This window comes from Symphalangus syndactylus, chromosome 19 (assembly GCF_028878055.3).
Source record: "Symphalangus syndactylus isolate Jambi chromosome 19, NHGRI_mSymSyn1-v2.1_pri, whole genome shotgun sequence".
Lineage (NCBI taxonomy): Eukaryota > Metazoa > Chordata > Mammalia > Primates > Hylobatidae > Symphalangus > Symphalangus syndactylus.
The window spans coordinates 10,949,820-10,966,303 of NC_072434.2; the positions used below are offsets into that span (position 1 = coordinate 10,949,820).

The following is a 16,484-nucleotide window of genomic DNA, read 5'->3' on the forward strand; positions in this document are numbered from 1 at the left end:
AAGTCTTGCTCTGTCTCCTGGGCTGGAGTACAGTTTTCAGCTTTCCTTATGGTACTGAAGCTAAATTGGTTGGTTTATCCACTTTTACCCAAATGTGTTTTAGGTGCATATCTCTGTTATAGTATTTACTGTGCTTTAAAGCAATTATATTTTACATATTCAGCACCCCTCAACTAAAAGCAGGAACCAACGGCCAGGCACAGTGGCTCACACCTATAATCCCAGCACTTTGGGAGGCCAAGGCGGGCAGATCACTTGAGGTCAGGAGTTCGAGACCAGCCTTGCCAACATGGCAAAACCCCGTCTCTACTAAAAATACAAAAACTATCTGGGCGTGGTGGTGCATGCCTGTAATCCCAGCTACTCCAGAGGCTGAGGTAAGAGAATCGCTCGAACCCAAGAGGCTGGGGTTGCAGCGAGCCAAGATCGCACCACTGCATTCCAGCCTGGGCAACAGAGACAACATCTCAATCAATCAATGCAGAAACTAAGTTTTATTTATCAATTATCTCTGTCTTTCTATCTCTCTACTTCTCTTTCTCTTTCTAGTATCTAATACAATGCCCGGCATATAATAGGTACTCAAAAAACGGGCCAGTGTGGTGGCTCATGCCTGTAATCCCAGCACTTTGGAAGGCTGAGGCAGGTGGATGACTTGAGGTCAGGAGTTCAAGACCAGCCTAGCCAAATGGTGAAACCCCATCTCTACTAAAAATACAAAAATTAGCCAAACGTGGTGGCGGGCACCTGTAATCCCAGCTACTGGGAAGGCTGAGGAAGGAGAATCACTGGAACGCGGGAGGTGGGGGTTGCAGTGAGCTGAGATAGCGCCACTGCACTCCAGCCTGGGCCACAGAGACTCAAGTCTCAATTTAAAAAGTTTATTGTTTTATATTCTATTATTACAAAAATATGGACACACTGTATTCATTTGATTCTAACAAATGTTAAATCCTTTTGTTTCTAACCTTCAAAACCATAAAACTTCAATTCTGAACTTTCATTCTATAAACAAGGAATTCAATTAGCTCAATCACTTGTTTATTGAACTTCTGAGAGTAAATTTTAAAAATGATATTCAACTCTGATATTTAGCTCATAATATACAAAACTATGCCTCCATTCAAAACCAGTACATACTTTATATAAAGATACAGGCAGAAATCTTCATAAAGATGATAACCTAATCAAGAATGCCTATGCTTCGTAATTACTCCAGGGCAGGAAGCTAGTAAAATTACCTTGCAATTATATTCAAGTTGCTGTCCTTAGAAAAGCTGATTTAGATAAGTATTCTAAGCATGCTCACACAAGGTCACAAGACATTGGCACTTTCTTTTCATTGATCAATTATTATTGAATAATTTAACAATAAAACAAATGTGGATATATTATAAAGAACAGCAAAAGTCACATGATTTTTGAAGTAAAAATATGAAGACTTGAATTTGCTGCAGTTAATTTGTGGCTATGCCAGTAAAATAAGATAGCTCCACACTTACAAAGAACTTGTATTAACATTTCCTGCTCCAGAATCAATAATGACTCTCTGCTTTACGAAGGCTAAAGTCTATAATCCTAAGATTGGCATTCAGAATCCACGTAATATTGATATATATGACATTTTTTACTACCAATTTGGTAAAGTTTTTGATTCAGGGTCACTTTTTTTTTTGAGACGGAGTCTCACTCTGTTGCCCAGGCTAGAGTGTGGTGGCGCGATCTTGGCTCACTGCAACCCCCGCCTCCCAGGTTCATGCAATTTTCCTGCCTCAGCCTCCCAAGTAGCTGGGATTACAGGCCTGCACCACCACGCCCAGCTAATTTTTGTATTTTTTTTTAGTAGAGATGAAGTTTCACCATGTTGGCCAGCCTGGCCTCAAACTCCTGACCTCAAATGATCCGCCTGCCTCGGCCTCCCAAAGTGCTGGGATTACAGGTGTGAGCCACCTCACCCTGATTCAGGATCACCTTTTATGGAACTGTTCTTAAGTGGGAATATTTTTATGTATCCTTAAAAAAAAATTAAATTTGCAGCTATTTTTAATACTAAGTAATATGCTAAACAGTTATCTTTATCCCAGAATTAAAATTCATTCTATTGGGGGTGAAAATGAACCACTAGCCAACATACATGCTACATATAACCAGCAGTCTTATGTTTACTACCTTTTTTTAGTCCCAAAATGGCCATTAGTCATTCTAAGCAGAATCTGCTTCTTCTCTGTAAAATCAGTTGTATTTGAATGGCCCTTCTCTTAAATCTTCTGGGGCTTTTTACCCTTAAAGTTAAAATGGTTATGTGCATTTAATTTTCATTAATAAATGATGTCTGCTAATACTTAATTTATTTCAACTAACAAAAAGATGTCTGCTTGATAGTGGTACTTAGTTTGAAAATCAGAAGATGGACACCTCTGCTTATGTATGTACTACACACTAAATGAGATACATGTTGACTATGTGGGCTACAAGAATCCTTCTCAATCCATAGTGTACAGGAAATCCCCATAGTTCTCTCAGTTATTCAGTAATATCTTTATATAGTTATCTATTTTCAAAGATATCTATATCCTTAATATATGGCTTTATTTTATAATATATATCTTTATAATTAATATAAATTCCATAATGATGACTTGGTGAAATAGTTGCACACCCTGAGAGGCTGCGTTCTAACAGAGTTTTAAGATATATTTTAGCCCTTTTTCCCTAACGCTAATAGTAATACAAACTCACACAAGATCCCACTTCAATTATGTGATCACCTTATACAGCCAGTCCTATTCTCTCCTTCCTCCCACTACCACCTCCTCAATGTGAAACCAGCCCTCTTATTCTCTGAAGGCCGTGTCTTTGTTCAAAGTCTTTTCCCTACCTGAAATACTTCACTAGATTTCCTCCCCTATCTTTCCATATCCTACTTGCCCTTTAAGAACAAACTTACATCTCACATTCTCCACAAAATTTCCCTTAGGTAGGTCAGGATACAATGATCACTCCCATCTCTCATGAGAACTATAGAGTGTTCACAACCTCAATTACGCATTTGAGTACCCATTATCTTTAGGCCTATATTCAACAGGTGTTTCTTTCATCAACCACCAAAAGATTTCAGGCTCCTCAAGGGGAAGGATTATTCACTGAGCAGGGTTTCCTTTTTAGTTCTTTTTTATCTAGGGTAGGGTATATAAGGAGTTAATAAATACTTATTTGATGGTTGAAAAAACTGAATTTGAAGAATAAAGATACTGCACTGAAATACAGTCTAGTGAACAAGGAGAAGTTCAAAATTGGTGCTGGATATCAACAGTGACATAAATAATGAATTATTACAACATGGCTATGTTTAAGAATTAATCATGCCAGGCGCGGTGGCTCACGCTTATAATCCCAGCACTTTGGAAGGCCGAGGTGGGCAGATCACAAGGTAAGAAGATCAAGACCATCCTGGCTAACATGGTGAAACCCCGTCTCTACTAAAAATAACAAAAAATTAGTTGGGCATGGTGGCAGGCACCTGTAGTCCCAGCTACTCGGGAGGCTGAGGCAGGACAATGGCGTGAACCCGGGAGGCAGAGCTTGCAGTGAGCCGATATTGCACCACTGCACTCCAGCCTGGGCGACAGAGCGAGACTCTGTCTCAAAAAAAAAAAAAAAAGAATTAATCATAATGACCATTTTTATCAACAATCTACCTTGATGGTAGAATTAAATGGATTGAGATAACAATCATGAAGATGAGTGCATATATTTCAAGGTGAAATACAAATGGAAAGTATGTTTTTCTAACACTACAGGCTAAGTAGCCTGTGGCCAGCATAAAAGAAGACACAAAATGACTTTCAGGATTGGAAAATACAGTCATGCGCCACATAACAAAGTTTTTTCAACAACAGACTGCATATGTGATGGTGGTCCCATATAAACCTATTTTTACTGTACCTTTTCTTGTTTAGATACACATATACTTACTTTTGCAAATTGCCTACAGTATTCAGAACAGTAACATGCTGTACAGGTTTGTACACAGCCTAGATGTGTAGTAAACTATACCATTTAAGTTTGTGGAAGTATACTCTATGATGTTTGCACAATGACAAATTTGTCTAATGATAAATTTTTCAGTACGTAGCCCCATCGTTAAGCATAATCATAGTGGGTTTAAGAACATGTTACACATTTTTTTTGTTTTTGAGACAGAGTCTTGTTCTGTCGCCCAGGCTGGAGTGCAGTGGTACAATCTCTGCTCACTGCAACCTCTGCCTCCCAGGTTCAAGAGATTCTCCTGCTTCAGCCTCCCAAGTAGCTGGGATTACAGGCGCTCACCACCACGCCCAGCTAATTTTTGTATTTTTAGTAGAGACGGGGTTTCACCATGTTGGTCAGGCTGGTCTCGATCTCCTGACCTCGTGATCCACCCACCTTGGCCTCCCAAAGTGCTGGGACTACAGGCGTGAGCCACCATGCCCAGCCCCATGTTACACATTTTTTTAAAAAGACTTTTTCTGGGCACCTAACTCCTAGGTCTCCTCCAGAAAGAAATTAATGTTTTTCATAGCTTATCCATTCAGTAATCCATTTCTTAGCCTAAAGATGCATTTAAATTTTTGTTTTTTCTCCCCCAGAATTATATCCCAGCATTACATAATGCTTGGGTGGGATAGGTCACATCTGAATTTTCCCAAACATTAGAAGTATTTAGAAGCAGTTAATGTTACAACTCCATTGGCTCTGGGTTAAAACAGAAGTTTCCAATTCTTGATTATTTTTAGGTATTATGATACAGAAAGATCTTTTCCTACTAAACCCTTCCCCTTCCCATTAAGTACATAACGTCTATTGAGCAGTCTGCTGTGCTACATATTAAAATACTGTACTACTGCTAACATTAGTACTTCATTCCAAAGACAATTCTAAGTGTTTTATATGCACTAATTTCACTCTCACAACAATCCTTTGAAGCGAATTCTGAGAGATGACTTCCTGTCTTCAAAAGATTAGAAGCAAGTTGAGAAGGCAAGATACAGAACACAGAAAGTAATGCTATCAGGCAAAACGGAAAAGGTACTACCACAGTACATATTTACCACATATATACTGATTATTCTCCACACAATCTGGAATCAAAAAGAATTCAAGAGTGCTTACAAGATTAAATATAAACAGAAAAATTAAAAATGAAATCAGAGGGCTGGGCGCAGTGGCTCACACCTGTAATCCCAGCACTTTGGGAGGCTGAGGCGGGTGGATCACGAGGTCAGGAGATCGAGACCATCCTGGCTAACACAGTGAAACCCCGTCAAATACAAAAAAATTAGCCGGGCGTGGTGGCAGGCGCCTGTAGTCCCAGCTACTCGGGAGGCTAAGGCAGGAGAATGGCGTGAACCCGGGAGGCGGAGCTTGCAGTGAGCCCAGATCCTGACACTGCACTCCAGCCTGGGTGACAGAGCGAGACTCCATCTCAAAAAAATTAAAAAAAAGAAATCAGAATTAATTAAATGCAAGAAAGCTTTACAAGATATTTGACTGCTATATTTAAGGGCTTTTGTTTTTACTAAGTTTCTTGGCAGCTAAGGTAAAACAGTTGTGAAGAGTAGGCCATACTGTAAACGGTTAAATGAGAGAAGAGAAGCTGCTGTCATGTACTGCTGGTTGGCCTACTTGTAGGTTCAAGACATGCAACATTTTTATATAGGTCAAAAACATTTTTATAGTAGTTATCCTATAACAAAAGATGGTAATCGTGGCTTTCATTATTTAAAAAATTATGAAATATTTTGCATTTGTAGATGCTTAATATGTCCCAACTCTGGTACATTTGTGAAACAGTAACACTGAATTTTCTCATAAGAAAAAGAGCAGAAAATATAAATAGGTTGAAAAAAGATCAGCCTGTCTTCTTGCTATATTTTATAAACATGAGTAACAATCTGTAAGAAAAAGAACACACAGGCTGGGCGCGGTGGCTCACGCCTGTAATCCCAGCACTCTGGGAGGCTGAGACGGGCAGATCACCTGAGGTCAGGAGTTTGAGACCAGCCTGGCCAACATGGTGAAACTCCACCTCTACTAAAAATACAAAAAAATTAGCTGGGCGTGGTGGTGCACACCTGTAATCCCAGCTACTCGGGAGACTGAGGCAGGAGAATCACTTGAACCCCGGAGGCAGAGGTTGCAGTGAGCCGAGATCGCACCATTGCACTCCGGCCTGGGCAACAAGAGCAAAACTCCGTCTCAAAAAAAAAGAAAACAGAAAAGAACACATAATAAATCTGTTAATGTAAAAAGCACAGACAATATCTGCACTGGCCACTTTATTCTTCAGCTTCTCCGTTTTAAGAATTCTTGCAAATAAAGTCTGTCATAATGATATTTCAGTCTGGGAATTGGGCTGATGTTGATTATCCATTTGCCATTCTCACTATGGATGATAACGTCCATTCTGATTCCTACGGTGACAGCTTGCTCACCTGGCATTCTCGCTGCAAGAGATGCTGATATTTTCTATCAGAATTTCACTTAGTTTAAAAACGATCAATGGAACAGAACAGAGCCGTCAGAAATGATGCCGCATATCTACAACTATCTGATCTTTGACAAACCTGACAAAAACAAGAAATGGGGAAAGGATTCCCTATTTAATAAATGGTGCTGGGAAAACTGGCTAGCCATATGTAGAAAGCTGAAACTGGATCCCTTCCTTACACCTTATACAAAAATTAATTCAAGATGGATTAAAGACTTAAATGTTAGACCTAAAACCATTAAAATCCTGCAAGAAAACCTAGGCAATACCATTCAGGACATAGGCGTGGGCAAGGACTTCATGTCTAAAATACCAAAAGCAATGGCAACAAAAGCCAAAATTGACAAATGGGATCTAATTAAACTAAAGAGCTTCTGCACAGCAAAAGAAACTACCATCAGAGTGAACAGGCAACCTACACAATGGGAGAAAATTTTTGCAACCTACTCATCTGACAAAGGGCTAATATCCAGAATCTACAATGAACTCAAACAAATTTACAAGAAAAAAACAAACAACCCCATCAAGAAGTGGGCAAAGGACATGAACAGACACTTCTCAAAAGAAGACATCTATGCAGCCAAAAAACACATGAAGAAATGCTCATCATCACTGGCCATCAGAGAAATGCAAATCAAAACCACAGTGAGATACCATCTCACACCAGTTAGAATGGCCATCATTAAAAAAGCAGGAAACAACAGGTGCTGGAGAGGATGTGGAGAAATAGGAACACTTTTACACTGTTGGTGGGACTATAAACTAGTTCAACCATTGTGGAAGTCAGTGTGGCGATTCCTCAGGGATCTAGAGCTAGAAATACCATTTGACCCGGCCATCCCATTACTGGGTATATACCCAAAGGACTATAAATCATGCTGCTATAAAGACACATGCACACCTATGTTTATTGCGGCACTATTCACAATAGCAAAGAGTTGGAACCAACCCAAATGTCCAACAACGATAGACTGGATTAAGAAAATGTGGCACATATACACCATGGAATACTATGCAGCCATGAAAAATGATGAGTTCATGTCCTTTGTAGGGACATGGATGAAACTGGAAAACATCATTCTCAGTAAACTATCGCAAGGACAAAAAACCAAACACCGCATGTTCTCACTCATAGGTGGGAATTGAACAATGAGAACTCATGGACACAGGAAGGAGAACATCACACTCCGGGGACTGTTGTGGAGTTGGGGGAGGGGGGAGGGACAGCATTAGGAGATATACCTAATGCTAAATGACGAGTTAATGAGTGCAGGAAGTCAACATGGCACATGGATACATATGTAACAAACCTGCACATTGTGCACATGTACCCTAAAACCTAAAGTATAATTAAAAAAAAAAAAAACCGAAAACATCTTTAGAAACAAACAAGTTCACAGGAAAAATTCGCAACACCTTATGGCACTGTATCATCAGCAACTAGAGTTGTGGCTGACAAGGTAACTTTTGGATCATGCCCTGAGTACTACAACACGGCAGTTTGCTCAGTCACTCTGAATTTAATTATTATAAGAGGTCCAAGTTTTTTTTTTTTTTTTTTTTTTTTGAGACGGAGTCTCGCTCTGTCGCCCAGACTGGAGTGCAGTGGCGCAATCTCGGCTCACTGCAAGCTCCGCCTCCCGGGTTCACGCCATTCTCCTGCCTCAGCCTCTCCGAGTAGCTGGGACTACAGGCGCCCGCCACCACGCCCGGCTACTTTTTTTTTTTTGTATTTTTTTTTAGTAGAGACGGGGTTTCACTGTGTTAGCCAGGATGGCCTCGATCTCCTGACCTCGTGATCCGCCTGCCTCGGCCTCCCAAAGAGGTCCAAGTTTTTGTTGGGGCAATTTTAACCAGGTTTTCTTGAACTGATGACATATATCTGTTTCAAATGGATGCTGATTTCTTCCAAAATGTATAAATAAATGAGTAAATAAGAGATGAGTATTTAAGGTCCTAGTGACTTATATTTAAATGAAGAGAGTGTCCTACACATAAACTTATAAGTATACAGTTGATCTGCGTTATCCATGGGGACAAGTTCCTGGACTCCCCCAGATACAAAAATCTGAGGATGCTCAAGTCCCTTATGTAAAATGGTCTAGTATTTGCATCAACCTATGCATAGCCTCCTGTATACTTTAAATCACATCTATATTACTTATACCTAATACAGTGTAAATGCTATGTAAACAGTTGTTATACTATTTAAGGAATAATGACCTGAAAAAAAAGTCTGTACATATTCTGTATAGACTCTTCCTCCCTCCCCTGGAGTATTTTTGATCCAAGGTTGGTTGAATCCACAGATGTGGAACCCACAGATATGGAGGGCCAACTGTATTTTGATCTTCCCAAGTATTTACCAAGGAGCAATTCAGACTACTATCTACTATCATGGTATACCATATTTAACAATTTCAAATGCCTTAAGTCTTTTTGTTGCCTCAAGGAAATTTGACTATGCACTTAATATATGTAATAACCTGCAGTATCAATTTGTAGTCATCTCTTCAGCATCAGAGCTAAGGATTTATTAAAAGCATTCTTCCAAAAATAAAAAATAAAAAAATTTAAAAACAGCATTCTTCTAGAAAATATCACTAAATCCACAATATAAAAAGCTCTGCATGAATATTATGAAAGGTACAACAAACGGCACAATCTAGGAATTATCTTTAAAAAAAAAAAACAGATATGCCTTGCTTTGCTAAATACATAATTAATTTAAGTTTGGCTAAAAGATGTGTTTTTAAAGCACATTTTAAACTATATTTCAATTTATTATGACTGCCACTTGATCTCACTAAAGATAATTCTCAACACTGTAAAAATCCCTGCATGGCCTCAGGCCAAGGGTGACTCAAGATAATTCTAGGGAAAGGCAGAATTTCATCTTTGGAGGATTATTAACATACGTTTTAAAACTCACAAAAGCCCCACTAGGTTTTTCCTAAATTCTTGCGTTTTTTTCAATACTCAACTTGAAAATATATCTGGCTCACACTTTTTTTTTTTTTTTTTTTTTTGAGACTGAGTCTCAGCTCACTGTAACCTCTGCCTCCCGGGTTCAAGTGATTCTCCTGCCTCAGCCTCCCAAGTAGCTGGGACCACAGGTGCCCACCACCACGCTCAGCTAATTTTTGTATTTTTAGTAGAGACAAGGTTTCACCATCTTGGCCAGACTGGTCTCGAACTCCTGACCTTGTGATCCGCCCGCCTCGGCCTCCTAAAATGCTGGGATTACAGGCGTGAGCCACTGAACCTGGCCCTGGCTCACACTTAATATATGTAAGAAATACTGCTCTAGTACACTGTTTTTCAAAGTGTAGGTTGCATGCCATTGGTGGTCAGTAAGATCAAGTTAGTGGGTCACAACCAGAGTTTAAAAAAAAAAAAAATCAGAGTGTATTGAAAGTAAGGATATTATGTCATGGAAGTACGTAAGTTGTGAAGTAAAACGTGTTTCTCACTATAGTTTGCAGTGAAAAAGAGTTTGAAAACCACTGCTTTACAATATGTGAAGTACTTCAGGATCCCACACTACACAGCATGACCAAGATCATAAAGCAAATTTGTACTGAAGCTGGGATTTAAACCACCTAGAATGTAAGGTGAACAAGTATGAGAATACTGTTTTTGAAATAGCAAATGTTCCTTTAAAAGCTGTATTCTAAATACCCATTAGAGATTCACAGTACATATCAGTTAAAAATGGCAATTTTATTTTCTCCCCTTCCCTCCAAAATGAGTAGACCCCCCCACCAAAAAAAAGAGATAAAAACCCACAATAACATAAAACAGAAGAAAAGGCCCTTAGGCAAGAGACCAACAAATTTCAGCGAAAACTCAAAGTAGGTGGAGAAGTGGTAACTGGCAAAACTAAGAGGAAGTCACGTCCTAGAATAAAAAGGGGGAATACAGACAAGGGCCCTACAGAACTTCAGATTAGTTCAAGATTAAGAAATAGCTAGTGAAACAGCAGAAAGGATTAAGACATGAACTGAAATGGGGGATTAAATAAAAGTCTGGACTTGCTGAAGAGTCTACCATCCCACTCCAAAAGACAGTCAAGCACTCACGCTTCAGACAAAAGAAAATTAGAAGGTTCTTCCCTAAAGAAACTGAACAGTGCCAGAGGCGGGTCCTACATTCCAGCACGTAACTAGATCCCTAACCAATTACTCTAAACAAAACCAGATAATCAATCAACCCCAACCAACTCTTACAGTAATTTTTTGTTTATCCATACATATTAATGGAAAATAAAGGATCACCAGACATTCAAGGAAAGACCACAACATGACATAAAACAAAATACAGAGAAAAACATGATCCCAAAGGGATAATTTAGCACATTACTGAAAATTCAGATGCCCAGGAGAGAAGAATAAAAGCTTTCAGATTAAAAAAAAAAAAAAAAAGTCACCCACAAAGGAATCAGAGGTTAAATATCCATGGAATTTCTTATCAGCAGAAGTCATGCCAGAAGATAATGGGGCTATCCTATTAGAATTCTAATGCCAGTCTAGAACTCTGTAACTAGTCAACTATCAATTAAGTACAGAGGTTCAGGAAGGGCATTTTTAGACATGTTCTGGATTAGGCTTTGGCTTAAGGAAATGTTATGGCTGTTTGATCTTCTATTCAGACCACTCAAACTTTCTCCAAATCAGCAATAAGGTTGTTTTGCTTTCCTATCATTCATGCGGTCACTGGAGTAGCACTTTTAATGTCCTTCAAGAGCTTTTCCTTTGCATTCACAACTTAGCTGTTTGGTACAAGAGGCCTAGCCTTTGGCCAATCACAGCTTTCAACATGCCTTCCTCACTAGGCTTAATCATTTCTAGCTTCTGATTTAAAGTGAGGTGTGAGACTCTTCCTTTCACTTCAACACTTAGCAGCCATTGCAGATGTATTTAATTGGCCTAATCTCAATTTTGCTGTGTCTCAGGGAATAGGGAGGCCCAAGGAGAGGAAGAAAGACCGGGAAATGGCCGGGTGGTGGAGCCATCAGAACACAAACACCTACTGATTAAGTTTGACATCTTTTTTTTTTCTTTTTTCTTTTCTTTTATTATTATTATACTTTAAGTTTTCGGGTACATGTGCACAATGTGCAGGTTTGTTACATATGTATCCATGTGCCATGTTGGTGTGCTGCACCCATTAACTCGTCATTTAGCATTAGGTATATCTCCTAATGCTATCCCTCCCCGCTCCCCGCACCCCGCACCAGTCCCCGGAGTGTGATGTTCCCCTTCCTGTGTCCATGTGTTCTCATTGTTCAATTCCCAACTATGAGTGAGAACATGCGGTGTTTGGTTTTTTGTCCTTGCGATAGTTTACTGAGAATGATGATTTCCAGTTTCATCCATGTCCCTACAAAGGACACGAACTCATCACTTTTTATGGCTGCAGAGTATTCCATGGTGTATATGTGCCACATTTAAGTTTGACATCTTATATGGGTATGGTTCATGATGCCCCAAAACAATTACAATAGTAACATTAAAGATTACTAATCAGAGACGGTCATAACAGATATATATTGCGAGAATCTCCAAAATGTGACACAGAGACACAAAGCGAGCACATGCTATTGGAAAAATGGGACCAACAGACTTGCTCAATGCAGGTTTGCCAAAAACCTTCCATTTGTTTTAAAAAAATAAAACACACAATATCTGGGAAATGCAATAAAGTGAAGCACAATACAATGAGATGTACTTGTATGTATACTTCATATTTACATAAAATTAAAATACCAGAGAAATAATAAAATCTACATAGTTGAGTATATAGCCTGGCTTATTTCAATGACTCATTCAATATTAGCAAACTTTGTGAGAATTTTTCGAAGTAAATTAGAATCTTTAGGAAAATGCTGCAAAGAAGTTTTACATTATGTTCTTTAATGTCGATTTATGAAACCTACTTAGGAAGACTGTACAACTAAATTAAGGGGTCTTTAAGACAAGTTTGGGTGTTTTAACTCTGTGTAATATATATCTGACTACAGAAATATCATGGAAAATGAAACCTCATTCTCAACCACACAGGGATGTTAGTACACCCTCAATAGAAAGTAAGTCCAGTTTCCCAAGAAGCACAGTGTTCACGATGAATTTTCAATGCCTGAGTCTATTCCTCTGCCTTACAAATTCAGGTATGTTTTTAAAAATCATACATAATACAAATACAAATTCCCCAAGCTCATAAGACAGTAATAAATACCAATTTATTAATTCAGGATGAGAAACTATTCCCCATATACTATATTAGAATATTCTGATTATGTGTTCCCATAGGAAAACTTATAAAACAAGCCAAATCATAAGCCTAATGATGCCTGGGGTATTCATTTTCTACTCTTAGTAACAAATTATCCCAAAATTCTGTGGCTTAAAACAATTATTAGGCTGGGCGTGGTGGCTTACACCTGTAATCCCAACATTTTGGGAGGCTGAGGCAGCAGAACTGCTTGAGCCCAGGAGTTGAAGACCAACTTGGGCAACACAGCAAGAACTTGTCTCTACGAAAAATTTAAAATTTAGCTAGACTTGGCTGGGCACTGTGGCTCATGCCTGTAATCCCAGCACTCCGGGAGGCTGAGGTGGGCGGATCACTTCAAGTTAGGAGTTGAGACCAACCTGGCCAATATGGTGAAACCCCATCTCTACTAAAATACAAAAAAAAAAATTAGCCAGGCATGGTGGCACGTGCCTGTAGTCCCAGCTACTCAGGAGACTGAGGCAGGATAATCGCTTGAACCCAGGAAGTGGAGTTTGCAGTGAGCCGAGACTAAGCCACTGCACTTCACCCTGGGCATCGCAGCGAGACTCCATCTCAAAAAAAAAAAAAAAAAAAGGCTTGGTGGCACACACCTGTAGTTCCAGCTACTTGGAGGCTGAAGTGGGAGGATCGCTTGAGGCCAGAGGGTTGAGGCTGCAGTAAGCTGTGATCATGCATTCCAGCCTGGGCAACAAAGCAAGAACCCATCTTAAAAAAAAAACAAAAAAAAAAAACAACTACCTTTCTCAATTTCTTTGTGTCAAGGATTCAGAAAGGACAGAACAGGGATAGCTTATCTCTGCTCCATGATGTCTAAAGCCTCAGCTAAAGGACTATAAAGCTGGAGGATGGAATTCTGAGAAGGCTAAATCACTCATATGTCTGGCAGTTGATGGCTTTTGGCGGACAGACTAGCTGGGGCTAGTACCAGAACCTCCAACATATAGCCTCTCCATGTGGTCTGAGCTCTCTCATAATATGGTAACTGTGTTCCAAGGGCAATGAATCTGAGAAGTCTAACAAAAAACAAGCAAGGCTCTTATGAATATAATTATAAAACATTCTTGAAATGTATAAAAGAGATAAATAAATGGAGATATATTATATTCATGGATAAGAAGAATCAATGTTTTCCCCCAATGAATCTATACAAGGAATACAATTCAGATTAAATTCTCAATAGGGTATTTTGGTGGAACTATTAGAGTTGTTCTTAAAAATGCATCTGGAGAAATAAAGTGCCAAGAATAGCCCAGATGATTTTTAAGATGAAGAAGGGAAGAGTCACCATATTTAGTAATTAAAACCACATGGTGTTGTGCAGGAATTCACAGACCACTGAGGAAAAAAAAAAAGGCACTTAGAAACAGGCCAGTGTACACATACAAAAGGTTAGTATATAATATGGTTGGTGTTTTTTTGTGTTTTTTAAAGTCAGTAGGAAATATTTAAAATTCAATAAATTATTCCAGCTACTCATATGAAAAAAATTAAAATTAGATCCTTCCTTCACACACAAAAATTAGTTCCAAAAGAACTAAAAAAATTAAATGTCGACAAGAAATTGGTATACAGAATGTACAAAAGAACACCTACAAATCATTAAGAAAAAAACCCAAAATCTATAGGAAAAAAAGGTCACATGAAACATAAATGACCGATAAGTATATGAAAAGATATTCAACCACACCGGTAACCAAAAAGATGTAAGTATGTATAAACAGTATACATGAATTTATACATGAAATGTCATACACATCACTTTATACTTATTGGGTAAGAATGACAAAAAGTGTGGGCAAGACTTCTTCCAGAAGACTATCCCTTCCTCTGTAAACTACTAAAAACTGAACAAAATATATAAAACAATTGTTTTCAGATGCTAGAAAACAGGCAGTACAGGACTGTGATCCCTGTGGGAAGGAAAACAAAGCCCCACAATCGCACCAGCTCCCTATCTGCTAGGGCTCTCCAGAGAGAGAAAGCACAGGAAAAAGAAACCCTAAAAGAACAAGCAGATTTAATGAGCAAAATAAAGACCAGAGATAGGGCTACTGAGGTGGCTAGGATTTGCATAGAAAAGTACTTAACAGAAGGCAACTATACAGAGAAGGAACTTTCTATTTTCTCTGCATTGAAGTGATAATTTTTATTTTATTCTATTTATGTAACAAATCATTTTTTTTTTTTTTTTTTTTGAGGTGGAGTCTCGCTCTGCCGCCCAGGCTGGAGTGCAGTGGCGCGATCTCGGCTCACTGCAAGCTCCGCCTCCCGGGTTCACGCCATTCTCCTGCCTCAGCTTCTCCGAGTAGCTGGGACTACAGGCGCCCGCCACCACGCCCGGCTGATTTTTTTATATTTTTAGTAGAGACGGGGTTTCACCGTGGTCTCGATCTCCTGACCTCGTGATCCGCCTGCCTCGGCCTCCCAAAGTGCTGGGATTACAAGCGTGAGCCACCGCGCCCGGCCTTCATTTTTTTTAATGTAAAACCAGCCTTGCATTCCTGGCATAAATCCCACATGATCAAAATATCTCATTCTATTTATATATTTCAAATTCAATTTGTTAATATTTTATATACAACTTTAAAAAATCTATGTTCATAAGGGATATTGGTCTATAATTTTCTTGTAATTTCCCTGTTGGGGTTTTAAATTAGGAATCAGTCAAATAGATATATAACTATTCAGATTTTTGTTTCTTCTTGTGTCAGTTTCAGAAAGCTGTTTATTTCAAGGAATTCTCCCATTTCCTCTTAGGTTTTCAGATTTATTGGCATGATTATGTACCTGAAAGCTATGAAGTCCTAAATAAGGCTAAGATACTAATTATTACTACAAAAAAAGCTAAAATTCTAGTCCAGAGGGAGATCAACTTCTGACAAGACAAGGTGAGAAGTTCCACAGACCTACTCACCAGGGAAACTGATAGAAGTTATGTTTAAAACAGCCATATTTATAGCCTCTGAAATGGTCCTAAGGGCAAACAGCAAAAAAACATCTATTCAGGAATATCTATGAAAATTCAGTTAGAATAGCAAGAGCTAGTGGTACAGTCATGCATCACTTAAAATGACAGAAATACATTCTGAGAATGCATCCTCAGGCAGTTTCATCACTGTGTGAATATCATAGAATGTATTACACAAACTTAGATGGCACAGCCTACTACATGCCTAGGCTGTATGGTAGAGCCTACTGCTCCCAGGCTACAAACCTGTCAGCATGCTACTATACTAAATACTATGGGCAATTGTAAGTGTATCCAAATATAGAAAGGTACAATAAAAAATATGGTATAAAAGATTTAAAAATGGCACATCTGTCTAGGACACTTAACATGAATAGGGCTTACAAGACTGGAAGCTGCTCTGGATGAGTAAGTGGTGAATGAATGGGAAGGCCTAAGACATTACTGTACACTACTATAGCCTTTATAAACTGTATACTTAGGCTACCCTAAATTTATTTAAAACATTTTCTTTCTCCAATAATAACCTTAGTTTACAGTAACTTTACTTTATATAAACTTTAAAATTTTAACTTTTTTACTCTTTTGCAATAACATAGCTTAAAACACACACTGTACAGCTGTATAAAAATATTTTTTCTATCAATAGTCTATAAGCTTTTTTCTATTCTTCAGACTTTTTAACTTTTT

At 38.6% G+C, this 16,484-nt stretch overlaps 1 protein-coding gene across 2 annotated transcripts in view; it reads right to left on the reverse strand.

The window, feature by feature from the left end:
- The window catches only part of PPP2R5A (protein phosphatase 2 regulatory subunit B'alpha), a 77,316-nt gene that overhangs the window by 36,398 nt on the left and 24,434 nt on the right, over positions 1–16,484 (reverse strand). The gene's annotated exons all lie outside the window — the stretch shown is intronic.